Source organism: Hibiscus syriacus, unplaced genomic scaffold, assembly GCF_006381635.1.
Source record: "Hibiscus syriacus cultivar Baekdansim isolate YM2019G1 unplaced genomic scaffold, ASM638163v2 tig00110954_pilon, whole genome shotgun sequence".
NCBI lineage: Eukaryota > Viridiplantae > Streptophyta > Magnoliopsida > Malvales > Malvaceae > Hibiscus > Hibiscus syriacus.
Window position 1 is genome coordinate 1,134,271 of NW_024062931.1, and position 22,438 is coordinate 1,156,708.

At 34.9% G+C, this 22,438-nt stretch overlaps 4 pseudogenes; 2 read left to right on the top strand and 2 right to left on the bottom strand.

Annotated features, from left to right (window-relative positions):
- The first annotated feature begins 449 nt into the window (after window positions 1-449).
- LOC120148179 lies at window positions 450-3,337 on the top strand (annotated as a pseudogene).
- Window positions 3,338-5,722: 2,385 nt separating this feature from the next.
- LOC120148159 lies at window positions 5,723-9,105 on the bottom strand (annotated as a pseudogene).
- Window positions 9,106-13,661: 4,556 nt separating this feature from the next.
- Window positions 13,662-16,014, bottom strand: LOC120148160 (annotated as a pseudogene).
- A 4,098-nt stretch (window positions 16,015-20,112) lies between these two features.
- LOC120148161 lies at window positions 20,113-22,386 on the top strand (annotated as a pseudogene).
- Window positions 22,387-22,438: the final 52 nt, after the last annotated feature.

The window sequence follows — 22,438 nt, forward strand, 5'->3', positions numbered from 1 at the left end:
ATACCTTTAACTGGAGATGCTTCGGGCGTTAAGACATCTGAGATTAAGGAGGCAGAGGGTGGGAATGCGAGCTTGGACTATGGTTTTAATCAGCTTAGTCATGATAAGGTGAATGATGAAATTATTGAAACTACTGAGGTCTTGGCTCCTGAACAGATTTCAGAAATTGATGCCTAGATGAAAGTTGGTGCTGCTAGTGGGAGTCTGCTTGGTAAAGATGATTCTCAAACCGAGCTAAATGACCTAAAAGATGAGGCAGGTATTGATATATTGGAGCAAACGTCTCCTGATAAAATAGATGGAGGGGGTAGAGATGGAACTCAGCTAATGGATCATTCTTCTCAACCTACCGAAATGATGACAGCGTATGAAACGAAGAATTCTGATAGTGATTCTCAAGGCAAAAGAGTGGAAGAACCTCATTCACCCAAGTCTGTAGAACAAACTACATTTTTCGAAGTAGTTCATTTTGAAGGTTAAATGGAAGAGAAGCACCATCAAAATGAAGGCCTTGCAATTGGAGGCTCAGATAAAATGGAGAGACTGAAAGTATGTTCTTCGAGAATGCTGAAGCTGCTAAGCAATTCTCGGAAGAGCTAGAGAGAGGATCTGCCATTGCTTCTCACTCAAATGCTGATACATCTCATGATCATTCTCAGATGATTGATGATCAGCTTGTCATTGATTCAGATGAAGAAGGGGAGGGGAAGGAGTTTGATTCAGATGCTTTGGCTACCCTTCTTAAAGCAACAACTGGTGGTGGCTCTGATGACAGTAACATTACTATAACCTCTCAAGATGGTTCCAGGCTTTTCTCTGTTGAACGTCCTGTGGGTTTAGGTTCCCCTATGCAAAATGCAAAATCTGCATCTCGATCTAACATGCCCAACATATTTAGTCCTGCTGCTGTAACAAGTAGGAGAGACTCCGATAATAACTTGAGTGAAGAAGATAAAATGAAATTGGAAAAATTACAGCTTATAAGAGTCAAATTCTTGAGACTCGTTCAGAGGATCAGACTTTCAACTGAAGATTCTATAGCATCACAAGTTCTGTATAGACAAGCACTTGTTGCAGGTAGGCAAACTAGTGAACTGTTTAGCATTGATTCTGTAAAGAGGAAAGCTCTGGAGTTTGAAACAGAGGGTAAAGATGATTTAGGCTTCTCCTTAAACGTACTTGTGCTTGGGAAGATTGGCGTGGGCAAGAGCGCCACAATAAATTCAATATTTGATGATGTGAAGGCCTCAATTGATGCATTTGAACCTGCCACTACAATTGTGAAAGAGATTACAGGAATAGTTGATGGTGTTAAATTGAGGATCGTTGATACCCCGGGTTTGAGATCTTCAGCCATGGAGCAAGCTGCCAATCGTAGAGTCCTAACTTCTATAAAACAATTCATAAAGAAGTGTCCCCCTGATGTTGTTGTCTATGTCAATCGTTTGGACACCCAGACCCGGGATCTTAATGATCTTCCATTGTTAAGGTCTATCACTAGTTCTCTCGGTGCCTCTATCTGGAAAAATGCCTTAATTGCTTTGACTCGTGCTGCTTCTGCACCCCTTGACGTACCATCTGGCTCACATTTGAGTTATGATATGTTTGTTGCCCAACGTTCCCATGTTGTTCAACAGTCTGTTGCTCAAGCTGTTGGTGATCTACGCATGATGAATCCAAGTTTGATGAATCCTGTTTGTATTGTTGAAAATCATCAGCATGTCGAAAGAATAGAGATGGCCACAGGGTGCTTCCTAACAGTCAAACTTGGAGGGCTGAACTATTGTTGTTATGCTACTCTATCAAAGTCTTATCAGAAGCAAATATTCTCTCCAAACCTCAAGATCCATTTGACCATCAGAAGCTCTTTGGTTTTCGTGTTCGATCTCCTCCTCTTCTATACTTATTATCTTGGCTGTTGCAGACTCGTAGCCATCCTAAATTCTCCACTGATCAGGGTGATGAGAATGGTGACTCAGATATTGATATGGCCGATTTATCTGATTCGGATCAAGAAGAAGAGGATGAATATGATTAGCTCCCACCATTCAGACCTCTAAGGAAAGTGCAGCTTGGTAAGCTTACCAAGGAGCAAAGGAAGGCATATTTTGAGGAGTATGATTACCGTGTGAAGCTCCTCCAGAAAAAGCAGTGGAGGGAGGAGTTGAGAAGAATGAGAAAGATGAAGAAAGGAAAGCTTGGCCGTCGATGAATATGGTAACATGGGGGAAGATGTTGATCAGGAAACAGGTGCTCTGGCTGCTGTATCAGTTCCATTACCTGATATGGTCCTGCCACCTTCCTTTGATGCCAATAATCCAGCGTACAGGTACCGGTTCTTGGAACCAACTAATCAGTTCATGGAAAGACCAGTTTTGGACACTCATGGTTGGGACCATGATTGTGGCTATGATGGTGTTAATGTTGAACATAGTCTAGCAATTGCCAGCTAGTTTCCTGCTGCAGTGGTCGTGCAACTCACCAAGGACAAGAAAGAGTTTAACCTGCATTTGGATTCTTCAGTTTCTGCAAAGCATGGTGAGAATGGATCAACCATGGCTGGCTTTGACATCCAAAATGTTGGAAAGCAATTAGCTTATGTTTTAAGAGGGGAGACCAAATTCAAAAATCTCAAAAAGAACAAAACAGCTGCGGGCTTTTCGGTCACCTTTCTAGGTGAGAATGTTGCTACCGGATTCAAACTTGAGGATCGAATTATTGTTGGAAAGCGGATAATTTTTGTTGGTAGCACCGGGACTGTTAGATCACAAGGTGATTCAGCATACGGAGCAAATGTAGAAATGCGGCTACGAGATGTAGATTTTCCAATCGGCCAAGATCAATCCACTTTGGGCTTGTCTCTTGTCAAATGGAGAGGGGACTTGGCATTGGGTGCCAATTTTCAGTCTCAGTTTTCCGTTGGACGGGGTTAAAAAAAAGCAGTTCGTGCGGGACTGAACAACAAGATGAGCGGACAGATAACTGTTAGAACAAGCAGCTCGGATCAACTTCATATTGCACTCGCTGGTATTCTTCCTATTGCCCTGGCAATTTATAAAAGGATCATGCCTGGGGTTAGTGACAACTATTCGATGTATTAGTTAATTTACTAGATGAGATTATTTTTGAGGCATTGCTTAAGGAATCTTGTTTACATTTGAGCATGAACAACTGCTTTGATGAGAGATTAATTTTTATTGCTTAATAAATGTTGTTTAAGCACGGTAAGTTATTGCTTTTATAAATATGAATTTCGCCATTTTAGCAGATGCTTCTCCATGTCCAGATCTTTGTAGCGTTGCAGTATACTGTATACACATGTTTGGTGTTTTGTGCTCTAGTGCCCTTTGAATATATCCTTTACTAGAATGTTTCGGAGCAGTGTAGTGTTAATTAACTGTTTTGTTCGGCTTTGGGGGAAAATGTAATTGATGTATAATATTTTGACTTTTTTTTCTTTCTAAAAATCAAATCAATTTCCACATAATTAATTTGATCAGAATCAATTTCCTTCAATTTACCACCTACCTAATACATACCGTAGCGCCTTTAGAATCGAAGAAAGATGTAGAGATTTAGAATTTGATCACTTGTTTTGGCAGACTGCCATGTTTCCCTAGTACCTTGTCCAATGCAGTGTGAAAATTGTCAAATGGAACCAACTCCATCCTATGAAAGAAAAGTGCACATAATGGTTTCCATAAGTGAGGATCGAATTACATAACCGCAAGCAAGATCGGGTATAAGACTGTTTGACTATGGGAACTACTTTGCTTATTCCTAGCTGGGTACATAAAGTTGAAACTAGCTATAAGGATGATAGTTTGGCTGCTGATTGGATCAGATTATTATCTGTGACACCTACTGCTGCTCCTAATTGGACATTTTCAAAAGGGGTACTTAGATTTAAAGACAGAGTTTACATTGGATCTATTGGGTCTCTTAGACTCCAAATTCTTCAAGTTTTATATGATTCTCCTCATGGAAGTCATTCTGGGACTCAAGCTACTTATCAGAGAATTAAATCCTATTTTTATTGGCCTAGGCTGAAAGCTATGGTGGTCAACTATATAAGATGCTGTACAGTTTGTCAGCAAACTAAGGTTGAGCATATATCTAAAACAGGACTGCTACAGCCCCTTCCTATTCCTCACCAAGCTTGGGAGGTGGTTATTATGGATTTTATTAATGGGTTACCTACTTCTTTGAGGAAAAACTGTATATTGGTGGTGGTGGATAAGTTCACAAAATATAGTCATTTTATGGCATTGTCCCATCCCTATACTGTGGTTGAGGTGGCTAAACTCTATCTTGATAATGTTTACAAGTTACATGGTCAACCTAAGCTAGCTATTTCAGATAGAGATAAAACATTCACTAGTCTCTTTTGGAGAGAACTAATGAAGCAGCTTGGAACTACTACACGTTCATCACAACTTACCATCCTGAAACTGATGGTCAAACTGAAAGGGTAAATCAATGTTTGGAGCAGTATTTAAGGGGCTTATGTTTTTTTCAACCTAAACAATGAGCTAAATGGTTGGCTCATGCAAAGTGGTGGTATAACACTACCTACCACACTGTCCTAAAAATTACACCTTTTCAGGCATTGTATGGTAACAAGCCTCCTACCATGGTTTGACAGACAGACTCTAATGTACAGTCAGTGAATGATTTAATGAGAAGCAGAGAGGACATTAGACAATTAGTAAAGCTACAATTGGAGAATGCAAGCAACAGGATGAAACATAAAGCAGACAAGAACAAAACAGAGAGAGTTTTTACAGTCGGGGAAACAATTTACTTGAAGTTGCAACCATATCAACAGACTTCTTTGGCCCTGCAAAAAAATATAAAGTTAGCAACAAAATTTTATGGCCCTTATAAAATTATTGAGAAAATTAGGGAAGTTGTGTATCGATTAGATTTACCTAAATCATCACGTCTACAACCAGTCTTTCATGTGAGTCTTTTAAAAAAACACATCGGGCCCTCAGCAGTCTCTTCAACAACTCCTCATGAAATAGATGAAGAAGGACAGATTAGAATAGAACCTGATAAAGTGATGGGTAGAAGAATTATCAACAGACAAAATAAACCTGTTACACAGTTGCTGGTGCGATGGAAGAACCTTGATAAAACCAATTATACATGGGAAGATTATACTGTTTTGCGTGGGCAGTTTCCAGGTTTTGATCATTGGGGTCAAGGATTGATTCCAGTGGCGGGTATTGTTATAGTAGGAGGAGAAGAGCGTGGAAATGAAGAAGAAATTGGGAGAAATGACGAAGAAATTGGGAGAAGTTGAGGTCAAGGGTTAGGGATTGTCGTTGGAGAATTGGGGATCGAGGGAAGAGAAGGGTATGAAATTGGGGAATTATGGATTAAAGTCAAAGAAGAGGGAACGAGGTATTTACCTTCTGATTTGGAGCAGATTGAATGCTGGGGTTAAGAGGGAGTTGGGCCGTCCAAGTTTGCAGTCCAACAAGAGAAGAATTAGCCAAGTTCGGTGGCTAGGACCTGAGGAGAGAGGAGAATATATGTTAGTTATAGCTGTTATATAGTACTACTGACAGCTGGCACATTTAAAATTACAACTTTAGCCCTGTAACTAAATAAAACAATGGATGAGAGGAATTGATTTCTCAAGTAATGAATGAAGTATCTCTTTTCTGTAATCCCTAATTCTAAATTTCTTCTTCTCGAATCCTTTCTACTTCTCTTAACATAACAGCTTTTTGGACATTCCACCATATGTTACCATAGTTCCTCCCTGCCTGAAAATTTGCATTCCAATGGAAGTTGGATTCTTATTACAAGAAAAATGTCCAAGGTCATCAATACTTCACTGGGGGAAGTCAACACTTGACGGGACTTAAGAACTTGAGAACCAAAGAAGCAGCATTTCCACCCACGCAGTTCAATCCCAGAGCAGGTCCGGGTATATTTGACTACCATGACAATAACAAATCAAATGGAAAAGATGGGTGAGCATCGAAAGTGTCAAAATCTAGCAACGTTAATAACATGAAATCCACGTGATGAAGATCAAAGATCTTCCCACAGTAAAATATACTATGTTCCATTAAGGATAGATAATACCAGAATGCTCTTAACATTCCTCACTTCTAGTTCGCTCCCAGTAAATACTTCATCAGCACCAAGAGCTTTAAGTTTTTCTTTTACTTCATCCGATCCAGCCCTAAGGCAAGCAGAGGATGGTAAATACAGCCCTAAAGCAAGCAGAGGATGGTAAATAAAGATGCACCGGAAAAAATTGCATGTATCACCTTAGAAAACCCTAACTGATAAGAAAGTACAATCAATTAAATAGTTCAACTCAAAAATGTTCGCGGTCAATGACAGCAACTTCCCAATTAACAAAATATCCCAAACTGAAAACACCATTTTCTTAAAGAAAGCAAGTGCAGTGAAAAAAAGGCATTCAGATGACTACAAGAAGCTGAGTACATCACCTGTCCCGGATAATGTTAATGCTATGGATGCCACGGTATCTTGCAAGTTGGATTACGCATTGGCCCACAATGCTGGTGGCCCCATTTTGAACGATAGAATCCCCTGCCCATGCAAGAAGCATGTGATAGAGGCTTGAACATTGTCAATACCACATCAACAGCTGTACCTGCGGTTAAAGTTGTGAAATCTTCAAGCAGTCAAAGGATTAACGGTAACTGTTGCAGCATATTCAATTGTTCAATCTTTACTGATCTTGTGCCACGAATCATGGTCTTTGACAACATAAGTTTGCCATGTTCCTGCCAATTATTTTCAACTGACCCTAGCATCAAGAAGAACAAATATCAGTCTAACTTATCCTTCCATTATTTGGCATATAAATGAGAGAACTGAAAGAAACTTCAACAAATTTTGTTAAGTTGAAGATGGAATGTTGAAAACATGTAAATTTCCAAGGAGAAAAAAAATGAAAGAATCCTCAAAAAATATAAATGAGAAAAACAAAATCCAACAGCTTGCAAGTTCCAACTATAAATAAGTAGATAATTGCCTTTTCTAATTCCTTTTAATCCAGTAGATCTAATCTGCTACACTATGTGCAATATAGCCATTCTAGACTTCCGCACCCAAACTTCTTTTAACACCATTTTGTTTCACATTCCAACTTAAAAGTTCTTTGAGATGTGAACTTCGGCACCTAAAATTGAAGATACATAACCAGAAAAAGATGTCGGATTACCAATTTTTAAACATGAGCCACTCGAAGTAAAATAACAACGGAATAGCAAAAGGTGCAAAGAGCAAACCAGAGGAAGGTGGGGACGGAATGACCAAATAACCCGGCAAGAGACCCTTAACTGCAGAACCAACAGAATATACTTATCTAACACCTTCATAGCCTCCAACTTCGGGCACTTGTGGCCTCACAGGGTATATTCCTACACACCAAAAATTCACTTTTTTATTTACAAAAGCTTTAGGATCATTATTAATAATGGGGATAAATCTCAAAATTTTATATGAACTGGATAAATCTCAAAATTTTATATGAACTTTGATTCAATGTGCAAGTAAATACGTGAACTGTGTAATTGCATAAACTGAATTTTGTTTAATTCAAATTTCATAAACCACTACAACCATTAGTTTAACTTCACATAGATGTATTTATTTAGTTTTTAACGAGTATGATAGAATCAAAAGCAAATGTGTATAGTAAAACTAACCAAACTCAAAGTTGTGTAAAATTGAGATTTATCCTAATTATCATAATTTAAACCCACCCAATTGAAGTAACCAACAACAAGTTGGTTTAGTGTGATGAGACACTAGGTCCCTTAAGCAAGGTCAGGGGTTCGAATCCTGGATTTTATGAATAGAGCAAACTGGGTTGATAAGGTCGCCCTTACCTCTGTAGTACCCGATCTGGATTAGCCGATCAATATATCGGATACCAGTAATTAAAAAAAATAATCAAATGAAGTAAAAAGTCAATTAATAAATAAAAGTGCGGTACAACTGAAAAGCAAAACAAACCAATAGAAAAGTGAGTCCAGCGACGGTCCACTGCAGCTTGCTTTTCAACGCCGATGGGAACATCCTCGATCCAATATCGGTCCTCAGAACCCAAATCCTTGTCTGCCGCCAAGATATGGGCAGCCTGGTTGCCAACACGCGGGGTAAAACTGAAGGAACACGACCGAAGAGGTGAGTTTATTGATGACCGAGCGCGCGTCCCCTTCAACAACTACATCTCGGAGGCCCAGATCGAGGGAAAACACCACTGCATGCACGGCTGCCATAGCTTCTGCCTGAAAACTTGAACTAATCCTCCTCGACTTTCTTCGACAAGCCCCTATTATGAAACCTTCAGTGTTGCGTATGTCAACTCCTGACCATGACTCGTTTTTCCCCTTCATGTAACTTTGTGTCAAAATTTGCTTTGAATGCATGTGGACTGGGAGGGAACCATCGAACTATGGTCAGCACTGGAGCACCATTCAGATTTGCGTTCGCTGTGATGAAGTCAAGAACTTGTGCTCGAACCAAGGTAATGATTTCCTCAGCTCTCAATCTTACCCCTTCATGCATGAGTTTGTTCCTGGCGTACCAAAGCGCCCATATTGTAACTACAATTTCTGCATGCTTTGAAGAAATGTAGTTAGTCATAATCCAGCGAAACCAATCGAAAAAACTCTGATAAGAAATATTTGGCCAGTTATAACCGAGAGCAGGCCACACTAAACGAGCCAAATTGCAATCTCTAATAATATGTATTCTGGATTACACCACATTCGAACAAGACAGGCACCATGGATCATTTGATATTCATTTGATACTCAACCGAATCATTGTGACTAGATTCAACCCTGCTCGGGAAATCTCCAGGGAGCCAGTTAATCATTCCATATAGAGATGGAAGTGAAGAAGTCGACTAACAAGCGATGTCGGATTTGAAAACAATCTCCACCCCTGTTTGGCCAACAGAGCTATGTTGAATTTGGCCGCGTCCCTAAAACCAAGTCCGCCATTCTCTTTTAGAGAGCAAAGATTGTTCCAGGCACACCAATGGATTCACCTCCTGTCTTCGGATTTCTGCCACCAGAAGCGAGCCATCAACCCTTCCATCTCTTTACATAACCCTTTAGGTAGAAGGAAAACACCAATTGCGTAGATAGGGAGAGCTTGTAACACGGATTTAATAAACACTTCTTTGTCACCTTGGGATTCCACCCCTCTTGTTTCTACCAACAAATGCTGGAGACCCAGATATTTCTCTAAATTCTATAAAATTTAAAATCTCTTTTAAAAATTATGCGATATATATAAATTTATGCATCAGAAAAAAGAACACTAAAAACTCGTGATTGACTGTAATATAACAGTGTTAATGATACATAATACTTTTAATTATCAGTGAGTGATTAAAAAATAATGAGAGTGAGTTTATCATTTTTTAATAGTTTGGGTGATTAGTGATTATTTCCTTCGTCCTATAAAAACCTTTTTTTATTGATCTTTTAAAAAGTTAAAATTTTTAAACTTTGACAATAATTATTTTAAATATTTTAAACAACTAAATTTTATAAAATATATATTTAAAATCTAATTGATTGAAGGTTTTTAATATATATATATATATATATTATATTTTTATCAATAATAAATTTTAAATAATAATGAATCAAAGCTAGAAAAAATGATAAAAAAAAGTCATAATAGACATATTTAATGGGACAAAGAAAGTATAAGATAATATGTAACACCTCATTCCCGTATCTATCACCGAACACGAGTCATAGATGGCACATGAAATTCATAAAACTTCCCTTACTGAAAATCGGTAATAACTTGTTTCTTTAAAACTATTATTACCAACATAAGCTAGTTTATAACTTATTACAACCTATGTTTGAGTAAAGTTTATACCAAATACTAATAACATATACATGCCAACTAGTAAAAATTGAATAAATCAGATGGATGTCATTATGATACTATAGACCTGCTTCTTGGTAGGTAAGATGACAAACACTCCTTATTTTGATCTTTGTTATTTATCTACGCATGAAAATCATCACACACTAAGTATATACTTAGTGAGACAAAATCAATAATACAAAGTAAAACATATCGGTGATATAAAATAAATCGTATAATGAAAATATGAAACTTATTATATGATATTATATGAGCACATAAAATGAACTTAAACCAAAGTCATTTTCAATTCAAGATTCCTAAAGTCATCAAGTCATATATAATGTTTTTTTATGCTAAATCACTTATAATAAATGGGAAGTTTAACTTTCCCACTTATCTGTCATAACTTGCATTTTTCAAAAATAAAATTTATGTCATAGCCCAATGTATATAAATGAGAATGCAAGATATGTGCGCCACTGAGTATATGGATGCACTTTTAGTGCCAATCACTTGTACATATACTATAATCACTGTATCAATATAGAAATAATCAAGAATATCATAGTACCATTATCACTCTACTATGTATTGCATTTCTGAGAGTAAAATAATGCCATAAACACTCTACAATGTACTCAATGTAACTACATACAATAGTTCCACAAGCACTCTACTATGTACTTAATGCAACTGTTAATACTCTACCTCTATATCATGTCAACTATAACAAAGACTCTCGATGTACATACAATGGATATTTCCATTAATTACCACTTGTTCTTCAATCATCAAAGATAACAATATATATTAAACATTTCATATAATAGCACAATTGGTTGTTCATACCTAAATATTTCATTTCCACAAAACATGAATATATCATTGATCAATTACCTTTTTGACACGTAAATAACATGTCCATCATATGATAACTATCATAATTATCATGGCAATATAATAGAGTTGGCTTCTCTTAAGCCTCTACAATGACATATAACATAAAGATAACATAAAATGCATAATTCACCACTCATCTTTCTATTATGGCAGCTTGTGCTACCCTTAAATAATTATTTTTTTGTAATTATCTACAAACTAAAATTATATTCCGTTTGTTCCACCAGAAACTAGATTCAAATACAAATTCAACCATATAAATCACTCTTTCTAGTTCAACTTGTTCAATTTATGATAAATTTTCTAATCCAAATTACATAATCTGTTTTGAGTAGAATATGCTGTCATGTTTTATGACCTATCATCGATAAAAAAAATTCATATCTTCTAGTATACATATCCAATTCGATCTTCATTTGTTTTAAACAAAACTAAATTGGCATAAGAATACACGATATAAGAATTACATTCTAATCATTTTTTTTATAATTTATGACGATTTTTCAAATATACTGTTAAGATCATAAAATGTAGGCATATTTCATTATTTTGCATCTTTAGTTTATTCATTAATTTTAATAATCTTCTAAATACAAATTTAACCTAAATGCATGAATCAAAATGTCACATAGTATATAATAGTTACTTCTTACCATAGTAACACATTCACTGGCTCATCGCAAGCAATGTTTACATTTAACATATATACACCATAATCATGCACTCACTTCAACACTTTAAACATCAACGAGCATCTAATCTTCCTGAAAGCTTTATATGAGCTCTCATCTTTTTCTTTTTTAATCACTTCACCTCGATTGAACTTGGATGGTTCACACACATCAATTACAAAGATACTAAACTGAAAGACATGTGTTATAATCTATTTTAACCATGCGTACAAATATAAGGACTTCTCTAAAAATTATTTCGATGCTTAATCAAAACTAATTACACTTCACACACTTCAAATTAACCTTGAATACCAAAATTTCACTAAAATTTTATTTTCTCTCTTAGGATTTCAAGGACCAAATTAGGGGTTTTCACATTTCATTTCCAAATTCAAATAATTTTACCATCAAAATGAAGCTTAGATGACGACAACCAACATGAACACTTCAATTTCATCAAAACCCTAAAATCTTAATTAAAAACCCTAATAGCCAAATATACCATGGTGTGTTCACATTTGAATTTTTTCTTCAAATAATATTCTAAAGCTTGTACAATGAATAATTTCCCTAATTTTCTTCTTCATGGCCTAACCTTGTATATCAACTTATCCATGAAATTTATCTTGATTCAAACATGGAAAAACTATATAAACAACTAATCCTTAGAGTCTAAGCCTTAATCCAATTTAATTCATAAACCATAATCTTTCTTTCTTCAAATTCCATAGCTCATACCAACCAAAACTATAAATTAATGATACCAAATTAAAGAGAAATCAAAGAAGAACAAAATTACATCGCTTCACCTTAAATCTTAACCAAAATGCTTGAAAAATCAAATGAAAGTGTTTTCTCACTTACCTTAGTAACCCATGACAATGAACAGAAAATGTGGAAAAAGTCTTGAAATTTCTAAAACAATTAATAAAATTATTTGTCATCTTTTAAATTAAATGAATTTAAAATTCATTTTATTATAAAATGATAACTTTATCCTTAAAATCCAATATTCTTTCATTATTTCACATGTCAAAATCTTCATCCAATGGCTAAGATTATTTCACGGAGTTAGTAGTTACCAACTTTGTCATTGCAAAATTTCATAATTATAATGTTGCCATTTTTCATCCAATGACTATGGAAAATCAACTTAAATTCAATGGCTCATATTAAATCCTATCATTTTTAAAGCATGGAAATGATAGTTTTGTCCTCGCTCTACATCTAACAAAATATCTCATATTTTCGATTCTATTCGATTATCTTAATTTGTCTCGAACTTTAACACTTTACATCCTTTAACATAAATTTCGTACCCAAAATCCGAGTAACTCCAAATATCATTCATGAGGGTAAATTATTCATTTAGGGGATAAAAATACATACTTTGAGAAAAATACTATTTTGGTCCCTGAATGTTTCCCAATATATTCTTTGGTCACCAAACTTTCAATTTATTTATTTTTGGCCACTAACCAAAATTTTGGGGTATTACCTAGTATATGTTTAAAATTTTCTTAACCTATTGACAATGATTCTCATAAGTTGAATTATAATTAACTTTTTTTATCGTAAAATGAATAGGTTATGAGGTTATTCCATCTTGTTTGGGTCTTGAGAAAGCTGTGGTAAATACCGAAAGTTATTCCATTTATTATGCACAATATCAGAGTGGGTTATTAGGGGAGCATCATGAGCGATTGCTTAGGACTTTTACTTTTTTTAATTCTACTTTTTATTTTTATAATTGAATCCCCTAATTTTTGTAATCTCACTTTTTACTTTTTATAATTGAGATTCCTAATTTTTTTAATATCATTTTTTACATTTATAATTGAGGGCTCTAATTTTTTCAATTATGCTTTTAACCTTTATATTTAAGGCCCCTAATTTATTTTCAATCTCACTTTCCAACTTTATAATTGAGGCCCCTAATTTTTTTAATCTCACTTTTTATCTTTTTAACTGATGCCCCTAATTTTTTTAATCTCACTTTTTACTTTTATAATTTAGGCCTCTAATTTAATTAATTTTCTAAGACTTATAATATAATATTAAATTAATTATTCAAAGTAGCATAATATACTAAAAATATCCAGCTCTGCACAACATATATACTTCATGGTAAAAATAGATGGATATAATGAGGAAATTACATGTATAATATAACTGTTGTAGATTTGTTGAACTGAAAATTACACATGTAGAGAGCACCCTCAAGAATGAATTTTCAATGCATCAGACTCATTTCAATGGTTTACATATTGTGGGTTTTTCTTTTGCTTTCTCTGAGCTTGTTGGGGGCAGTTCCAAGTTTTTCCAGATTTACTTCCAGATCGAGTGAGTGACTCATTTCATGTTTGCCTTGGGGCTATGGGGGTAAAAAGCAAGACTAAGAAAATCTTTGAAAAAGAAATGACCTATGATGATTGCTTTTTCGATTGTTGAAACTCACTGATTTCACCCTCTGCATTTTCCCACTGATATTATCATTGAGTTGTTCTTTTCTGATCGCATTACTCTGCAACAATCCCTCCTTGGTGACTGCAAAACACCAATACAAAACAGCTTCAGTAGTATAAGAGAACGTTATTCTTTCTACGATACTCGAGTTTGAACAGCTGCACAGAATATGTGCGAGTTATCAATATACTAAGAAAAATTTTGAACATCCTTTTACCGTCATAGTTTTCCTTTGTTTTTTTACGAAGAAAGATAAATTATCGTACCTTTTGCCATCGTTGGTCATCACGTTTCTTCAGGATGACAACGGAATCGAGTTTCTCTGGCGATGGTATTCTCCAAAGGCAGTTGGGACTCCTGATTTTGTGACGGTAGTAAATGCTGATGGTTTGCCATATAGGACGATCAAACTTAACCTTCCTCATGTAGAAAACGAAGGGCTTTTGACAAGGGTGACTTTCAACTGGTCTGGTGTTGAATGTATAGGCAGTGTAATCGGCTCTCTTGTACCAATTCAGAAATGTTCTCGACGGCATCTCCATCTCCCTGGGAGACATGATTCCCCTCATGATTTGAACCACATAGCCCCAAGAGATGGTGATGGACCAAAACCGATTCGAATCGTAGCATATCGATTGTTGCATCAGGCTCGCCGAGTCTTCTTTGGCGGCCTGGAGCAAGTGCTCGATTGCTTTGGCTCGTTTCATCCCGGGGAAGATCGGTTCCACAACATCTAGGTGGTGAAGTGATACCAATGGAGTCACTGGGTGGGCTCCCAAGAGGCCTACCAAATCTCCATATACATCGTACTGTAGACAAAACAAGGTGAAAACAATTTACCCTTCCAAATTCTTGGATGAGTATCAACAAATCATATGTTTTGAACTTTCAAACTAGGCTTATTTAGAAATGTTTCATATACTTTCATTGGTCAAATTATGATTTTAGTCCATGTACTTAATTTAATATAATTTATTCAACTTATAATTATTATTATTAATGTTACACTTTAACCCAAGTCACGAACATATTTAGCCATAATAAAGGGAACAAACAAAACCATGATGTTAACATCATGATTCAGACCTTTTTCATGAAATAAATAATGGTGTTATTTTTTTGGACTAATTAATGATTTTATAATGATAGAAAGATAAGATTATGTTAAATAATAGTGACTAAGTATCATTTTTAGCCATAATAAAAGGAACAAAACCATGATGTGACTAAACTGAGTTAGTGATTTAGTCTTTTAAACTAAAGGCCTTAAGGCTAAGGCGAGACAAAAATAATCGTACGAGGATTAAATTATGCCAAAGATATAATACAAGGACTAATATGAACATTAAGTATGATATAGGGACTAAAACCATAAATTTACGTACATTCACTCGAGAAGTAATTTTATTACCTGATGGAAACCAAGTTCCTTGGTGAGTGGCACTCCAAGCTCCGCCATGCACGCCTGAATCCGATCATCACTGCCGTACAATCCCGGATATCGTTGGATGCAGTTATCTTGCATCTTCGACAATTCTTTAGCCAATGGATAGCTTATTGCGAACCCACCACCTCCGAACGCCATAGCATACGAAAAGAATATGTTCTGAATATGGCTCTCCGATCCACTCCCGATGTAGTAAAACTGCGTGTGATCGTATTTCGAGAGCACCCTCACCACATTGTTGATGACGAACACCGTGTCGTCGTCCCCCATCACAAACCACCGGATATCCTTCATCCCGAGCTTAAGCGTCTCGGAAACCACACGCGTGATCCTCAACGCTGATCGAGAACCTTGCCTGTTGGTGTACTTGAACTTCGAAGTATCTTGAGAAACCCTAATTTCGGGTAATTTTTCGTGCGTGTAGTTCTTCACTTTCTTGTCCACCCACACTACACCCCTAGTCTCCTTCGGCCTCCACCATGCTTTAATGTACTCTTTCCGGCTTTCGAACAAATTCGACGACGACGCTATACCGAACGCAATGTGTTTGAGCTTGGTGTTGTAGCGGTTGTAGTGTCCGCTCGGTTCGACGATCTCTACCGGTGCCGGCTTCGTTAACAGTACCATGTTATTCGAAGGCGAAGATGAAGAAGAATTGATGGTGAAGGAATCGTTTGAGGACGATGAATCGAGTTTGGTGGAAAGATGTCGGTAGCTATTCGTGTCATTTTTGGTCAATAAAAGGTTTGAGTATAGGATGTAGAGTAAGATAATGGCGATGAACAAATAAATGATCGAGAATTTATAGTTGTGCTGTGGGGTGCGTTGCGGGAGAGAGGTCATTTGTTCTTACAATTTTTATTGGTTTTTGGTGAATGTTTTTTTCTTTCTTTTTTGCATTTGTTGTTATTGAGGTTGTTGTTGTTATTTGTGATGTTTATGTTTCCCATGTGTTTCGGTCGAAGGCTTGGTTAAGGAAATTAGGTTGGACTGAGGATTGTTCGGATCTAGATCGACTAATTTTCTTTTTTCCACAAGATTTTGTTCATAGTATCCTCCCTTGAACGTGTCAATTTTATATTAAGAATATCACAATATTTTATTAATAATTTTTATATAAAAAAACTCAAAAAAGTTGTCATAAAATAATGGAAGTTAAAGAAGAATAACACAAATTAGGAGAGAATCATGTATTATTTTCTTAAGAAATATATACAATGTTTTCTTCCTACTTTGTATTTATAGTGTTAAATAGTAGACATCATTTAATATATACTTATCTTATAAAAGTCTTAATAATAAAGTTCATCAAAGCCTTATTTAATACATATAGTTTTATTTATTAATGGATATCTACAAATACAAAAATATTCATAATACTCACCTTTGGATGTGCATTTAAGATAATGTGCATCCTTAAAACTTTACTAAAATAAAAACTCTGTAAAAAAATCTTAATGAGAAAAACAAAGTATATGTATCTTTAATATTCACATAATGTCACTTCATTAAATATCTTACCAAAAAAATTTAGCCGAACGGAACCCTGTTTAAGGGGAAAAGATACCATTTATATTTAATCCCCTCGTAGCAACAACACATAAGATCTTTGAGTCTTTAGAATTTAATCTTAAATACAATCTTCAAAAGTACCATGTGATGAATAGATCTTCAAAATTACAACTTAAACAGTTTCAATGAATATTTATATTGTCATTTGGTTGCTATCGATATTTTTAGTTACTTTATGTTGTTAAACGAAACAGATTTTCAATTCTTTTTATTCAAAACGATCCACAAAGCATGAATAAAATTATATTAAAGAATTCTTTTTTATTGAGATCTCGGGTCCAAGTGCCACATACGTAAAGATATACGAGCGTTTAATATCAAATAATTAAAAAATTTTGAGCAAAAACTATCTTATATTTACCTCAGGCTAATAAAAAAATAATCAGCAAAAATGTGTTTAGTGTAGACACTTGTTTTTGTCTGGGTCTACAAAAATATTTTATTATATTATTATTTATTATATTATTATTATTATTATTATTTATTTTATTATTTTTGCAGGCCCCACACTCAACCACCATGATTCAATAACCTTGATTTAGTGGGATTCAAAAAATAAACTAACGTATTTGAGTCCTATTGAAATACTAAAAACTGAGGCATTTGAGTCCAAGTGGGACTCTAAAACGTCTCTAAAAATAGCCAATTATTAGGCTATTTAAAGGCAAGCAAGGAGGGAAGGTAACCCACACAGATATTGGAACAAGCCATTGATTTGGGCAAAGAGGGTTCTTTCTTTTATTTTAGCCTTCGGCCCATTATTGTTTTCCCACTTATGCTTATTCCCCTACTCTACTTCGCTTGGTCCGGAAAGGCTTCCAAATCCTTGGAGCACCCGAAGGAATAAAAGTTTTTCGATCAAGTTCAGCTCGCAACGATGCGACTCAGTTCACTCCACAATTCAGCATTGCACCATCGTCGTTCCGTGTCTCATCAAGGGTTCCTCTCTCCAACTGCATTTTCAGGTGTCCAGTTGAAGCATGTTTCTATTTGGAATCGATGTTGCCGTATCACTCTGCCACTGCTTCGGCTTTGATGACTTCGATGCTCATTGTTTCTCGTTGCAGCGCTGGTTGGTTCTCTAAAGGGTTGACTTTACATTGTTATAAAATCCTCCATCATAGTATGTGTAAAAAGTTGATTTTATTTTTTAATTTTAGTATTTTTTTATTATTTATTTTATGTTTTTTACTTCTTATTATTTTTATTTTATTTTATTACTGTTAGAATTTAACATTTTTTTAATTTTTTCCCCTTTGATTCATTTAATATTATATATATATATATATTTGATTTATTTATATTTATTTATTATTTCTTATCTAACATTTTCAACTTTTTAGGTATATTTTCAATCGATCAAAGGTAATTAGTTTGAATTGAATTTTCAAATTTTGATTTAAATTTTAATTTTCGCAATTAAGACAACCGACGAATTGATTGGTACCGAAAGAGCAGTACAAGGGTGCTAATATTTCCTTGACTGTAACCGACTCTCAAACCCGACACATTTATGGTAAAACGCAGACCATGTAAGATGGTGTCCGATCCACCTAAATATTTTTAAAATGATCGGTGGCGACTCTACCCTAATTATTCAAGTCAAAACCTAATTCAGGGCCCAACCGAAAGACAACCACGACACCTAAACTTCAAAATTTGACGTTGTCATTTTAGCTGAACCCCTCTAAAGGCCCATATTATCATTTTGTATGTATATATCGTACAAAACAATTTTTAAAAAATAAATATGTTGTATTTTAATTATTTTAAATTATTTAAATTTTGAATAAATATTACATTATAATCTTGATATATTATTAAAAAAACATTAATAATGGCTTAAAAGAAAACTCATCCATTTCAACCCCACGACATTTGAATCCTTCCCTTTCAATCAAAATCAGTAGTACATGAAACTGCAAACCTATTCGATTTACATGCTTTTATGCTTGCAACCAAAAAGCTAAAATGGATATAAACAAAGCAAAAAGCAAATAAAATTGTGATAGGGTAAGGTGTTCCTTCATATTTCATAGTCATCCAGCTTGCTTTCAAGTTGAAAACCCCTATATACAGGCCGACTATTCCACGTGTCCATCTTTCATGCCTCTAAAATTTATAGCAAGCCAGTCATTTCATTGTCAACCCTCAACAACTATTTGCATTCAAGTTCCAAACACACATGTATCCATTATCTTTATGTTATTCCCCTTGTTTTTACTTTAATCGATTTGTAGTTTAATTTGCATTATGGTAAATATAATTTAATTTTTTAACCATTGATATTCAATGTGTTAATCGATTAATCCAAATCGAAGATTACATATGTCCGTTATGATTTCCATGTTTAAAAAAAATCATAATGGTTTTTTTTAAACAATACTAGTGGTTTGAGCTAAGGAATAACATTAACAATATAGACATTAAGAGGACTAGATCCCTAAGTTAAGTACAATACAGGGATGAATAACAACATTTGACCTTTTACTGTTTTCGACGATGATAAGCCATGGAATTGTGGATTATCCTTACGCCCCGTTTGGTTCACGGATTAAAACATTCTTGGGAGGAATCTTTTTTCCCCGAGTTAAGATACCCTCGTTTGGATGGCCATATTCCCAAGTGAGGGTAAACATTGAATACCAACAGTGATTTTTCCCCTGTTTTACTGGGAATGTTAGTCCCCCATCCCCTTAGGTATTTGTTTATACATGTCCTTTGTTGGCTAAAATACTCTTCTCCCCCGTTAGTTTGCTTCTGGCTGAAACAAAATATTCTTTCTTCTTCAATTTGGTGAGAATTGTTGCGAGGAGATATCTCTTGCTTCAACGGACTTCTTCTTCTGTCTTGTTGTATCTGCTAAGCTCTTGCTAGGCTCATCTCTCTCTCCCTATTTGAAAACTGTTTTATTTAGATTATTGAGAAAAGAGCAATTGCCATTTGTCGTAATAAAGAGGGTCGGTGGCTGTCATTGCTGCTTGTTTCTTCTTTCTTTCTGTTTTGACGTTGAAAATTCAATTCAACCATCCATTTCTTTCAGTTTTCGTTTTCTAAATAATTCAATAAAAATCCAAATTTGAACATCATTTTCAAAAGCCCCTCCCCTTGGATTTCGCCTTAATCTTTCCTTCTTAATACCCACAGCTTCTCTGGTTTTTTATTTTTGTTTATAATTTGATAAGCTCAAACAAAATATAAAAACAATAGCAGTAAAAAGAAGCAGAGAGAAATGGCGACGAATATAGGTATGATGGATAGTGCTTACTTTGTTGGAAGAAATGAGATTTTAACGTGGATCAATAGCGGACTTCAGCTCAATCTCTCGCATTGAAGAAGTAAACTTTTTTAATAATATATGCTAAATTATTCTTTTCTATGGGTAATTATTGTTTCTTTATTAATTATTGTTGTTTTTTTAATTTAATGGCCTCCCCATGCATTGTATATGCCAATGTAGGATTGTTTCATTTTGTTTTTACTAGAAATGAACACTTTTTGCCTCATTTTTCTGATTAATTTTAATGGAGAACAGAGAGAATGCTTTGAAATTAGTTTATATTTTTCTTCATTAAAATGGGATTGTTTTGGCCCATCCTAATAAATTTTCATATTGGAATCTTGTTTAAGATTTACTGATGTTTGAATTTATTTCTTTTGTTAATTTTTGATTTACTTGAAAAGTGTTGGTTTCCCTTGTTCTTTTTCCATGGTAGAGAAATGGTACTTGTAATATGTTAATAATTTTACCTTTTTTCCAACCTTATTTTGAAATATTTTTATTTATACTTCAGTAATTTCTCTGATACAGCTAGAAGCCGAGAAATAATTTTGGGAACATTCTTCCTTTGCTTGCTTTTGTAGATTAGGATAATGCTGAGACCAGATGATTGTGTTATCATGTCTATTTCCAAGCTATTATACTGCCCCTGCTTGATGCCTGATGGTGTCTTAATTAGGATAACATGAGAGCACATGGAATTTACATTAGGATCAAAAGTGGGTGATGATATGTGTATTTCTGACATTTTAGTCTATAGTTGGTTTGAGGTTTCCTTAGTAATTATGGCGATCTGTGCAGCCTTACTCGATAAAACTTGACTCGAACAGCTAAGTCAAACTGCAAAACACAGACGAGAAACTCATGTTTGTTTTGTAGATTGACTTAGGTATTTGACTCGAGCTTGATCTTGAAGGCTGTGCGGATGTAATATGATATTACCACTCTATTAAATGTGTTCTCTTATATCTTGACATTCATTACTTATCTTTAGTTTAAATAACTATTTGCTTCCAGGCTGCCTCTGGTGCTGTACAATGTCATTGATAGATATGACCTATCCAGGAGCTGTGCCAATGCACAAGGTGAATTAGCTCGCTTTATTCATCGTGTCTGCATTGTTTTCTTAATTAATTTTCCTCGTGAAAATCATTTTCCGTGATTTTAATTGGAATGCAGGTGAATTTTGATGCAAAAACATAATATGATATGATCCAAAATTACAAGGTTCTGCAAAAAGTATTCAACAAGTTGAAAATTGACAAGGTAGTTAAATATCTTTCAATGGCTAACATATGTAGTTTGTCTTTTTTTACTACACGTTTTAAAAGAATTAAAGAAATTCACCTTCAGTATCCTTCATCACATCGATTTGCATATGGGATACTGAAAACCTAAAAAAAGGAAGCAGAGTGTGGATTAGCTCTCATGTGAATTGCACTTCTTTCGGTAGTATGCCGAAACGAGATTGTGAAAAAAATAGAAAAACTGTCATGATGCCATTGAGGGATCTAAAATTTTGCTTTTGGCATAAAAATGGATGGTACTATTTAGATGCTTTTATAGGAGTTGAAGCTTACACTACACCTCATGAATTAAGATTTGAGGTCAACATGTGTTGTTCATTACTGTTGGCAATTGAGCATATTCCTCCACATGAATAGTTTTGTACGAGTTAGATTTCCTATGGTTTTCTTGAATTAGTTCAAATCTGATACCCGTAATTCTGCCATTTGCAGCATATTGAAGTCAATAGACTTGTTAAAGGTAGACCTTTGGATAATTTGGAGTTCTTACAATGGCTGAAACGGTATTGCGATTCTGTAAATGGTGGAATCATGAATGAGTAAGTATTTTTCCTGTCAGTTTATGAATCTTTCCTCCCTAACATGATTAGTATGTTATTATGATTGGATTATTTGATTTATTGTATGTGATTCGGTAGGAATTATGATCCTGTTGAAAGAAGACTTAAAGTTGGAAAAGACAAGAACTTGAAGGCTTCTCGCTCAAAATCTCTGGAAGCAATCCATCTCCATAACTCTACCTCTGGAGATGCAGCTGGCCATAATAAAAACATCGGTTTGCTTAAGCAATGCTATTTCTTTTGCGAACCAAACAAGTACACTTATGAACCAAAAAAATAGATATGTTTATCACTTCTGCACTCTGTAGTTGTACATGTAACTTCAAAATGGA